The 12,633-nt window shown below is 44.8% G+C and overlaps 1 long non-coding RNA gene across 1 annotated transcript; it reads right to left on the reverse strand.

The window, feature by feature from the left end:
• Window positions 1–10,878: 10,878 nt before the first annotated feature.
• On the reverse strand, window positions 10,879–11,599 carry LOC129377359 (uncharacterized). Its single transcript, XR_008607903.1, has 3 exons — window positions 11,410–11,599; window positions 11,062–11,310; window positions 10,879–10,986 (listed from the first exon to the last, which is right to left on the reverse strand). It is a non-coding gene; the product is annotated as an uncharacterized LOC129377359 (long non-coding RNA).
• Window positions 11,600–12,633: the final 1,034 nt, after the last annotated feature.

The following is a 12,633-nucleotide window of genomic DNA, read 5'->3' on the forward strand; positions in this document are numbered from 1 at the left end:
GCATGGTGGCTCGGCAATTACTCTTCAGGCCTTGGCCTGATTTGAGGAGGATGGGGGAGGAAGGCCTGGCGGCGTACTGACGCTCAAATTAACGAGATGACCGGCTCCCTGTCCAAAAGATCACATATGATTACCGTACATAAAACAGACAGGGTGCTTAAATTATCTCTTCTCTGACTATTAAGTCTGAGACAAGGGGTAAAACTGCAGATGGACTGATTAGTTAAAGGCTTTAAATGTCAAAACTTTTATTGTCCAGAACTTGTATGAATCCACATCATGTCTGTGTAACGGACAGTAGGAAGGTCATCTCAGCTAATACTCAGCCTTCTTACCCATCATGAAGACATCGTAGATATGTCCCCATGTTAAATCCACCCATATGTCCCAAATTAAAGGCTTCCATATTTCCCCATTTCTACCCAAATCCACCCATTTGTCCCTGATTTGAAGATCTAATGGGAACTAAATATTAATACATAAGCAACATACCAATCTTTTCAAATTTTTATTTGTAAAAATGTTGAAAACCACTTCCGTTATATATTTTTTTAAGTTATACACTGCTTTGCCTGTCACATGAATCCCCATCCATCCACTGCCTCTATCTGTGTAGGCTAATTTGTCTTCTTATTAGAAGCAGTGGTAAACTTCATTATATAATTCTATATTTATATATAATAAATAAATGTCAATATACTATATAATTAATGATGCAGTCCAAAACTAAGTTTTTGTTCAATGCACTTCCACATTATTATTATTATTACAGTTTATTTCTTCCTTGTGCCTCATTGTTATCTTGACACAAATTATATTTGTTTACATTTTCTCCTGTTTAGATCTTTTATAAACAGTTTTGTTGCCTTTGCTGTGCATGATAGTTCTCTAATTATTAACTAACCAACTGAACATGTTATCAGAAGACAGATCCAAATCGGTTACAGAAACATGAAAATAAAATGAAATAAAATAAAATAAAAAAACATGAAGATTACAATTAAATGTTTTCAGCTATTTTCAGAGAGAAATGTTCAGAAGCTGAATCTTACAAGCATATTCATCTGGAAACATAAAAGTTGGATGTTATCAAGGTGATAATTAGTGGAATTGCAATTTTTTCAAAAACAATCAAAAGTTTATGATGAATGACCTTCATGTAACACCACATCACAGTTTCAATAAGTCCTGCTGATTGTTACAATGAGTTTTATTACCATATGTATATGAAGGAGTGCATTCCTTAAACGGATTCATAGTTTTAGCCTGATTGCATTTTCACATCAGTCGTCAAAATACATTTAAAAAACTATTTGATATTCGATGGAGAGAGGCCAAGAGCCACTCTGAATGGCAGAATAAATAAAAGCAGTGATGATGCCAGCATCAACCGAAGACCCCGATCAATCATTAGCATATAACAAAGTGTGCTGGTGGGAGTTAGGTAAAAGAAGCAATAAACCTAATGTCAGTGATGTCTATTATCAATCATTTGCATGTGGAGGTGAGCAGATGAGCATGCGTAGGAGTGAAAAGTTTATGTGTGCATCGCTTCAAAATGCTCCATCTGTAATTCTTCCTAACAGATAATTCATCATCTGTGCTGTGGCGTTGGGGGCGTCTGCAGGAGTTTAGGACTAATATTTCAGCTCCCATTACAGTTGCGAAGCAGAAAGCTGAGTCTCTGGTTAAACCTTTGACCTGACCCGAGAAAAAGCAGTCTGACCCCATCCATCAATGTTCCAAGAGTGAGAAAATTAGGAGGGTAACAAAATTAGTTAGATTACAGAGAAGAGAAATTTCACAGTGCTTTTCAGCTGGAAATGAAGGGCAAGAGAGGGTGACTTCATCTCTCTGGGTGTAAATTTCTTTTCCAACATTGTGGTGGGAAACAGTTAATGAAAACACCATCTTATTGGAGTACATCCCCAATAAGGGATGTTTGTTTTAGAGGTGTTTTCACACCTAATACGCTGGTAGATTTGGTTTAGTTGGAAATGAACATTTGTTCATTTTCAGTTGGTGTTGTGCTTTCACACTGCACTGTCTAAAAACCTGCTGACCCTCTTGCCCATGGAGGCACAGCATCAAGAACTGCTGAAGGAAACAACACAAAATATCAAAATGTAAACAAAAATTGAATGATGTCAGATGTTATCTTCTGTCCAGATAGTTTCAAGAGGGTCAAACTAATCCTCTTCAACAATAAACTCAGTTTGAGCATTAGACGAGGCAGAGACCATGGAGAATGTTGTTTTTCACATAGGCCCCTGCACTGTAGTTCACGTCCTGCTTTTGGACCGGTCTCTGGTCCACTTGGCATTCACATACACATTCAACCTGCACCAGAGTTCACTTTTTTTGTGCCACATCAGCATTTGACTGTACATTCAAACTTCCCCAAACAAACTGGACAATTTAGGCAAATGGTAAACAGGGTTGTTCCCTGGAATTGTTAAGAAATCTTTCATGATGTGAATATAAATCCCTAAAGAATGGGAAGTATGTATTTAAATCTGGATGAAATGTAATTATATGAAGCACAATAAATCTCTAAATTTCTGAATAATGTTTCTACACCAAACAGAACTAAGGCAAATCTTCAAAAAAGTGGGGTCGAACTCAATAAAAAAGGTGTACCTAATTTGTGAATGGTTGGTGTGTAGGCTGACTGTCCCTGTCCTGATTCTGTCTGCTATATTTTACCAGTTCACAGTTCACAAAGAAAGAAAGAATTGAATATACCCTGCCTGTATTGTAAACACCCCAAATCCAAACTCAATAATAGTTCATATTCAACTTTATACTTAAACCATTGGCTGTTATATGGTTATATAAAGACACATAACATCAAACAGTCTCTTGATTTTTTTATCAGAACCCAGCCTGTCTCCACTAAAACCTATTTGTACAACAGTTAATTCATTTTGTAGCACACAAACACATATAAACACAAGCTGAGAAAGAAAATATAAACCGAGGCTCGCTAACAGTGATTTTCATTAGCGGCTGCTGGTTAGAGCTTCAAACCAATTTAAACTGCAGGCTGGCAGAGAAGCAAGCAATGTGTTTTTATTTCTACTTAATCAGTTCGATTGGATCTTTTTATTAGTCCAATACTTTGTGTCAGGAGAGAAAAGAAGAACTGTAGGTTATTAGAGTTTCTCAAACCAAAGCTATGGGTTTCTGCAGGAATGTTGGTGGGGTGGTTGCCAGTCCAGAGGAACATGAAATGTTGAACATCTATTTTGTGTGACTAAATACAAATAATGCTGGGTGTTTGACATTGTGTGCTGTAAATGTGAGAATGCAAATTAAAGTTGAAAGTATGGCATTTAAGTAGAATCATGTAATGGTGACTTAGTCATCTTAAACAATGTATTAAAACCATTGGCAATAACAGTGGGTGGCACAAAATAATCTGTCATGCGTCTTTGAGCAAGGCCAGCCCTCAGGCCATTAGGTTGTCGGGTACAGACTTTTGAGGCTCTACATGGACATCCCATAGCTTATCTGAAAGGTCTTCTATGGGACTCAAGTCTGGAGAACTGAAGACCACTTTATGTGATGTACCTCAGCCTCCAGGAGTCGTTCCCTAATGATGCAAGGAAACTGACTTCAATGAGGTGAAGTTAGACCTGTGTTGTTCATGCAGGAGTACACAAATGATCTAAATTACGTTATTCTGGTAGTATGGACTTGTCACTATACCATTCACAAAGTGCCCTCACTGTAGCACTACTACCACCAAAAGTTTATCAGCAACAGTGACTGATGCATAGTGCTCTCCATGACATCCCCAGTACCACTAACCTACATAATTTCTGCTCAGCATGAACTAACTTTCTTCAGAATAGCATTGAGGTCCACTTCCTTTGTCAAGGACCTGTGGGCCCCGACAAAGTGTAAATGGTTCTTTGCTCATGCTACACGATGACGCCTGTCCTTGGTGGTGCAGTCAGGTACCCTTACAGGCCATATATGATGCAGACCAGTCTGATGCAAATGGTTTCAAATGGTCTGATGTATATCTTAGTTGCCTCTCGACTTTTCAAATGTGCCAGCTAATATGTGATTTGGCCAAATGACGTCCTCCTCTATGCTTTTCTGTGACTCTTTCAATCTCTGTATCTCAGTTGCAGTCTACTGATGAGGCTCTGTGACACTGAGCTCAGTGAACACGTCCATCTGAGAAGATCCTGTTCAAAGCTTTGCAGTGATGAAGTACTGTTGATAAGTTGTTAGGTGTCATCTTGGCCTTTGAGAAGCATTGATGGAACACCTTTCGTCTGTGCCAATAAATGTACATTTAAGACCCTCCTCACTTTATCAGTTCCCTGTCTTTGTGTTTGGTCAAATTTTACAACCTTCTTAAACATAAATGGATTCTATTGGCAATTATCAATGAATTTTTTGATCAACACAAAGAACACTCATCAGTCGATAGGATGTGCATAAAGTTGGGTTCTTTCCATCTTATAGTTTCAGTGGTCACTATTTCCCTATATTATTTTTAATTCCCTACACTCTCAACATATGTAAAAGCAACCATACTGCCAACATCACTTCAGGCAAACACCCCATAATGTCCTGCACCATTATGAACAATCACATGGCCGACCCTATCCCTTCCCCCTCATGAAACGCAAACAACAACATGGAATAAAACATGTTGGCCTACTGATGTTATCATCAGTAGGCCAGTTATCATACTATTGATATGCTAAAAAATTACTAACAGTGGCTGATACCGATGGCAAAGCTGATTTATTGTGGATCCTTAATCTAATGAAGATCACAGTAAATAATTCCTCCAAATACATTTTGGCTAGTTCTGTATTTGGCGTTAAATGACCCAAACTCTTTTTTCTGCCAAACAGTGGTGTGTTTTCATTTATGCAAGTTCAAGCTCTGGCTCAAGAACCAACATGGAGCTGGGACAGAGACAAGCTAAAGGAAGGTTCATCAGATGCAGCATGTTTTCTAATCCAAAGTTGTTGTTTTTCTGATCTTTCAAAATTAAACAAACAAAGAAAACATATAGAGGAGTCCAAGAAAACTCAGCAGTCTATAGATGTTCAAAGCAAACAGATGAGCTTTTGATGAATTAAACAGTGATAAAGAGAGTTTTATTTTTTGCTTCGCCATCAGATCCATTACTCCCAAAACCTTATGCAGCATATGGGCAAGAAAATGTAACAAGCCAGTTCTGTCATGGCTTTGTGGAGTCAGACTTTCTCAATTTTCACTTTAGCACCAGGGTTCAACAGATGCAACCCCTGAGGTCATAACCCCACAGTCTCACTCCAATGTTATTCCTACTGTCTTTTCGAGATTACAGTCCTGAACAGGTGTCTGTTCGTTACTTTCAATATGTATTTAGCCTCAGGTGAATGTTTTCAGCTTGTATAAAAAGGTATTTAGCTGTTCCCTCTGATTAAACACAATGCATGACAACAAACAATAAATTTCCAATTCATCTACTTGAAATCAGGACTGGTATCCCTCTATCACTCCCACTGATCACACTGCCTTAGTATTCGTGTCAGGACCAATATTTGACAGCTTGTCAAGAATGAGTTCAGTCGGCGATGGGGCATCACATCTGTCAGAGGTCAACATTGACAGTAGTATCTCTTTGATAGTGCATGCTTGATCCACATATCAAATAAGAAGATCTGTTTTCTGGCCAGAATCATTTGTTTTATCCGTCTTAATTGTAAACCAAGACATCCTGGACAGTTTCCTCTGGTATGATTCCAGGTGGTTTTGTTTGGTTGTGTTTGGTGTCATTAAGAATTGAACAAGTCAGTTTCAGGTCAGTCTGTTTAAACTGACTGAGCTAAATCCATCTTTAAATATTTGTTGTCTGAAAGCAGATAAGTCGCTAATTTCTTAAAAAATTACAACTATCTAGACATGAAAGACTGAACACAAGGACTGGTATGATAGCTACTGATTTCACAATACTGTCATAATGGGGAATTTTATTTCCAGCCCATATGCAGAACACAATACGCAGAGATCCAGGTGGAGTGCAAATATTGACAAGGTTTATTTTACACAACAGTGAACGAGGAATGACAGGGATTCGGGTCCGGTCCACAGGAGCGTCTCGGGAGGGGGAGCGATCGGGAACTATGTAAACAGATGAGGTGGTGAGTTCAGGGACAGTCGGAAACACGGTGTGAGGGTAAACAGGAACAGTCTTACTTGAGGGGTAGACAGCTGAAGCGTGGAAGAGATTCACTGCAGGGTAGCGGCAGGGTGTGTGTGTGTAGGCGGGCGGACAGGTGGGCTCGGTGTCCACGGTGGAAACGCGGAGCAGGACGAGGAGCGAGGAGCAGCCAGCCAAGGAATCCGAGGGGAGCCTGTTGTTGCACAGAGAAGGTGAGTCGAGAAACTCAGCACACGGGAAATCCTTCCACTGCATCGGGTGAATGGTCTGGTGAAAGAAGAAAGCGACAAGGAGACAGTCACAGGAGGGCAAACTCAGACGAGAAGGAAAAAAACGCTTGACAGCAACAGGGAGGCTCAGAGGTACCAATACGGGAAGACACTCAGGCGCCGAAGACTGGCAGGTTGCTCCTGAAGACGCTGCTCCTGATGACTCAACTCGCAACCGGTGTGCTCGCTGACGTAATCCAGCCCACCGTCCTGACAGCGCCCTCTGGTGGAAAAGAAGAAGCACAACCACCCAAACCAAACCCATGGCGACAAAACGCTAAGAACACCCCCAAGACCCTGACAGTACCCCCCCCCTAACGGTTGCCTCTAGGCAACCCAGACGAGGTAGAGGGAAGCGAAGCCCGGTAATCAGAAATAAGGGACGGGTCCAGAATGTAAGACCCCGGGACCCAGGAACGCTCCTCAGGCCGTAACCCTCCCAATCTACGAGATACTGCCACCCCCTACCGCGACGACGGGAATCCACGATTCTCCGAACCGTGTAAGCCGGATGGCCATCGATCTCACGGGAGGCGGAGGAGCCTCGGCTGGAGGGCAGAGCGTGCTGGTCTGTACGGGTTTGATCTGGGAGACATGAAAGGTGGGATGGATGCGGAGAGAGGCGGGAGACGGAGGCGGACTGCAGACGGGTTAATGATAGTCTCAATTTCAAAAGGGCCGATGTAACGGGGTGAAAGCTTCCTGGAAATGGATTTTAAGGGGATGTCGTGAGAGGACAGCCATACCTGTTGACCAGGTGTGTAAGTCGGGGCGGGGCGCCGCTTACGGTCAGCCTGCCGTTTTATCTGTGCAGCGGTGAGGTGGAGATTATGAATAGTGGAACTCCAAACCTTATGACATCGGCGGATGTGGTGACGGACAGAAGGGACAGAGATGGAATCTTCATCAGAGGGTAGCAGCGGAGGTTGGTAGCCCAGGGACGCCTCGAATGGGGACAAACCTGTGGCAGAGGAGACATGAATATTGTGAGCGTATTCTACCCATGGTAGAAACAGAGACCAGTCGGAAGGGTTGGAGGAAGAAAAACATCGGAGGGTGGCCTCGAGATCTTGGTTCAGCCGTTCGGTTTGTCCGTTCGACTGTGGGTGAAAACCAGATGTGAGTGATGTTTTGGCGTTTAAAGCAGAGCAAAACTCCCGCCAAACCTGGGAAGTGAACTGAGGGCCCCTGTCCGAGAGTATGTCCGCGGGAATGCCGTGAAGCCGGAAAACGTGTTTTACTAAGAGCTGAGCCGTTTGAAGGGCAGAGGGAAGTTTGCGGAGCGGGACAAAATGACAGGCCTTGGAAAACCTGTCGACTATAGAAAGGATGGTAGTCACCCTTAGAGGGTGGCAAACCCGTGACAAAATCTATAGCGATATGAGACCAGGGTCGCTGAGGAGTGGGAAGTGGTTGCAGGAGACCTGAAGGGAGTTGATGGGAGGATTTATTTCTGGAGCAAATGGAACAGGCCCGGACATACTCTCGGACGTCTTTGTGGACTGATGGCCACCAGAACCGTCTGTTGACCAAGGCAATCGTCCGGCTGACTCCGGGATGACCCGAAAATCGGGAGGCGTGGATCCACTGGAGGAACTGGGGGCGCACGGAAGAAGGGACGAATATCTTGTTAGCCGGACAGGACTCTGGAGGGGGTTCGGAGTGTTTGAGCTTGCGTGATTATTTCCTCTATCTCCCAAGTCAGAGCTCCCACTGTGCAACTGGGTGGGAGAATGGGAGCAGGAAGGTTGTCAGAGTCGTCGGGAGAGTAAAGCCGGGACAGTGCATCTGGCTTTGTGTTTCTGGAGCCTGGACGATAGGAAATAGACAGATTAAATCGGGAAAAGAATAGTGACCACCGTGACTGGCGAGGGTTCAGCCTCTTGGCAGACTGCAGGTAGGCGAGGTTCCTGTGATCGGTCCAGACCAGCACCGGGTGTTCCGCGCCCTCCAGCCAATGTCTCCACTCCTCCAAGGCTAGTTTTATGCCCAGCAGTTCCCGGTCCCCCACGTCGTAGTTCCTTTCTGATGGGGACAAACCTGCGTGAGAAGAAGGCACACGGATGAGTTTTATTGTCAACTGCGGAAATTTGGGACAGCACAGCTCCGACTCCCATGTCAGAGGCGTCCACCTCTACGATGAACTGACGAGACGGATCTGGCTGAATGAGGATGGGGGCATTGGAGAACAGGCTCTTGAGGTGATTAAAGGCCCTATCAGCCTCTGGGGTCCAACGGAATGGAACCTTAGAGGAAGTCAGAGCGGTCAGGGGTAACGCGGTTTGACTGTAATTGCGAATGAACCTACGATAGAAGTTGGCAAATCCTAGGAATCGTTGGAGCTGTTTGCGAGTTTCCGGAACGGGCCATTCCAATACTGCCTGGATCTTCTCCTCCGTAGGCCTCACCTGTCCGCCCCCTAGGATGAAACCCAGAAATGAGACGGAGGACTGGTGAAATTCACATTTCTCTGCCTTTACGTAAAGTTTGTTCTCAAGCAATCGCTGGAGAACCTGCCGCACGTGAAGTCTGTGTTCCTCCACTGACTTGGAGAAAATTAAAATATCATCGAGGTAAACGAATACAAATATATTTAGGAAGTCTCGGAGGACATCGTTTACCAGCGCTTGGAAAAACGCAGGGGCATTGGACAATCCAAAAGGCATAACCAAATATTCGAACTGCCCCATGGGAGTCTTGAAGGCAGTTTTCCATTCGTCGCCATCGCGAATGCGGAGCAGATGGTAGGCATTTCTCAGGTCTAATTTAGTAAAGACGGCGGCTCCTTGGACGGGCTCGAATGCAGAGGATAATAGCGGTAAAGGGTACTTATTTTTAACAGTGATGTTGTTGAGTCCTCTATAATCAATACAGGGCCGCAGGGATCCGTCCTTCTTCCCAACGAAGAAGAACCCCGCTCCTAGTGGTGATGATGAAGGCCGGATGATGACCCGGGAGGAACTGCAGAGCGGAGACATGATGAGTGGCAGGGAGTAGACCAAGAAAGGACGTGCCCCTCGGACCAGTCTATTTGGGGGTTATGTTGTTTGAGCCACTGGAAACCTAAGACTACCGGAGAATTAGAAGTGGGAAACACGAAGAAAGAAATCCACTCAGAGTGGTTGCCGGAAATGGTCAGGTGGAGCGGTTTCGTCTGGTGAGTAATAGGCTGTAATGTCTTACCGTCTAGTGAAGTGACTCTAAAAGGAGTTGGCAACGGGACTGTTTCAACGCCCCTCTCTTTGACAAAAACCTCGTCCAATAGGTTCCGTTCACACCCCGAATCAACGAGAGCGGATAATGGGAATGACTGATTAGCGTGGGTTATGGTAGCCGGCAAAAGGAGTCGCGGTGAGGTCTTCTGATTCTGGTGGTCCGCCACCACCCTCACTCCGGCTGGCGGACCTGGGAGTTTGACCGGAGCGGGCAGGAGGAACGGAAATGGCCAGGCGCACCGCAGTAGAGACAGAGGCGACTCGACATTCTACGTTGTCGCTCCTGCGGTGTGAGACGCGTACCACCCAGCTGCATGGGTTCGGGGGTAGCCGAAACGCGGGCAGGAGATGCTAGCGGGGCTGCTCTAAGCCGTCCGTGGTCTGCCTCGGGAGAGCGGTGCCGACCTCTTTCACGAGCGCGGAAGCGGAGACGATTATCAAGCCTGATGGCGATACTGATAAGGTCCTCTAGAGTCTTTGGCTCGTCTAAAGTGGCTAATTGGTCTTGTATAGGCTCATTAAGCGCCTGGAAAAACACGCTCTTTAGCGCTGCCGCATTCCACCCCGTGGAAGCGGCTTTGGTGCGGAAGTGGATAGCAAAATCAGCCACAGTCTGTTTGCCCTGTTTTATGTGCAAGAACTCACGGGAAATGTGGGTCTTATCGGAGTCCAAGCTAAAAACCTGTTTAAATTCAGTCAAGAAGTGGTCAAATGAAACACCGTAATCCGTGGGGTCAGGGAAACGGGATTCTGCCCATAATAAGGCTTGACCAGACAGCTGTGCGAGCATGTAGGCTATCTTTGTGCTGTCTTGAGAGAAACTCTGGGGAGCGCTGTTGAATATAATAGAACATTGTAGCACAAAACCATTACACCTTGTACGGTCTCCGGAAAATTTTTCTGGCCCGGGGAGGCGGACGTCGGAAAAGACGGGCGGAACCGGAGCTATCGGACCAGGAACGGGGGCAGGAGTAGATGGTGGTGAATGAGAGCTCTGCAGAAACGCGGTTAGCTCTCCTAAACGCTGGTTCGTTTCCGTCTGGAGATCATGGAGTTGTCTAAGCGCCACCTTGTGGGCCTGGATCTCAGATTGCTGCTCGATCAACGTTTTGCGAATTGCGTCCGCTGGACTGAGAGTTTGGCCTGAGTGTTCTGTCATAATGGGGAATTTTATTTCCAGCCCATATGCAGAACACAATACGCAGAGAGATCCAGGTGGAGTGCAAATATTTACAAGGTTTATTTTACACAACAGTGAACGAGGAATGACAGGGATTCGGGTCCGGTCCACAGGAGCGTCTCGGGAGGGGGGAGCGATCGGGAACTATGTAAACAGATGAGGTGGTGAGTTCAGGGACAGTCGGAAACACGGTGTGAGGGTAAACAGGAACAGTCTTACTTGAGGGGTAGACAGCTGCAGCGTGGAAGAGATTCACTGCAGGGTAGCGGCAGGGTGTGTGTGTGTGTAGGCGGGCGGACAGGTGGGCTCGGTGTCCACGGTGGAAACGCGGAGCAGGACGAGGAGCGAGGCACGAGGAGCGAGGAGCAGCCAGCCAAGGAATCCGAGGGGAGCCTGTTGTTGCACAGAGAAGGTGAGTCGAGAAACTCAGCACAACGGGAAATCCTTCCACTGCATCGGGTGAATGGTCTGGTGAAAGAAGAAAGCGACAAAGAGACAGTCACAGGAGGGCAATCTCAGACGAGAAGGAAAAGAACACTTGACAGCAACAGGGAGGCTCAGAGGTACCAATACGGGAAGACACTCAGGCGCCGAAGACTGGCAGGTTGCTCCTGAAGACGCTGCTCCTGATGAGCTCAACTCGCAACCGGTGTGCTCGCTGACGTAATCCAGCCCACCGTCCTGACAGCGCCCTCTGGTGGAAAAGAAGAAGCACAACCACCCAAACCAAACCCATGGCGACAAAACGCTAAGAACAACCCCAAGACCCTGACAAATACACTGTTAAGCCTATTCCCCGCAGAAGAGGAGTTGTTTCAGGAGGGTTATTTAAACCCCCCAGACCAGAGAAAAACTGCAACTTTTGACCCGCAACCTGGGAGAGTGTCTGGAGCTTTGGATTAAAAAAAAAAAAAGAACGGTCAGTTAAAATACCATACTGTTTAAGAATGTGAGGACCATCTTATGTCAGAGGGGATTTAATTGTGTGTCTTGTATTTTATTTTTATTTTTATTTTGTTGTTCTTGTGTGATGTTTGTACTGGTATGTATTCCTTATTGCCTATGTTAGATCATTTGATGTCTCATCTTTTGTCAAGTTATAATGCAGAAGATATATGTCAGTAAGAGACAGACGAATGCAACTGTGGACATGTGTTGTTAAAAATAAATAAAAATAAAGTTTAAAAAGAAAAAAAAATGAACCTTTTTTTTCATATCAGTTGGTTTCGTCAGAAGTCTGAAGAAAGAGCCTTATGCAGGTCCTCTGTCAGAGCTTGTGCAACTTTTTTTGCACAAAAGACGAAAAAAAATAAAAATAATCCACAAAATGTTATGTGTGACACAGGAAATTAGTTTGAGTGAGTATCTCGTCTTAGCTTGCATGGATTTTGCAAACCATGAATCCAATTTTATCCATTTACATTGAATGATAAATTGAATTTTTAATTTTTATCACGGCTATGGACCACACCATCAGTGATCTTGAAACCAGGTTTTTCACTACAGCAGGAATAGTTGATAAGTTCTGTGGTGTTTTAAACATTGGGCAGATTAGGATGTAAGCCCTTCTGTGTGCCAGCCAGTTATGAAGAAGGAAGAAATATACCAGAGGTCTCACCGCCAAGGAAAGATGAGACACGCCATTTGAACATGACATATGCTACCACTTTTCCTGCTAATCAGTCTCCTAAACACATTACACAACATGCAACTATCAGACATTTTGGAGAAGTGTGAATTATTTTATGTAGATTTTGTATGTTCCCTGTGACTGTGTGGAGAGAGCTTTCA

This window comes from Poeciliopsis prolifica, unplaced genomic scaffold (genome assembly GCF_027474105.1).
Source record: "Poeciliopsis prolifica strain line A6 unplaced genomic scaffold, Auburn_PproV2 SCAFFOLD047, whole genome shotgun sequence".
Taxonomy (NCBI): Eukaryota; Metazoa; Chordata; class Actinopteri; order Cyprinodontiformes; family Poeciliidae; genus Poeciliopsis; species Poeciliopsis prolifica.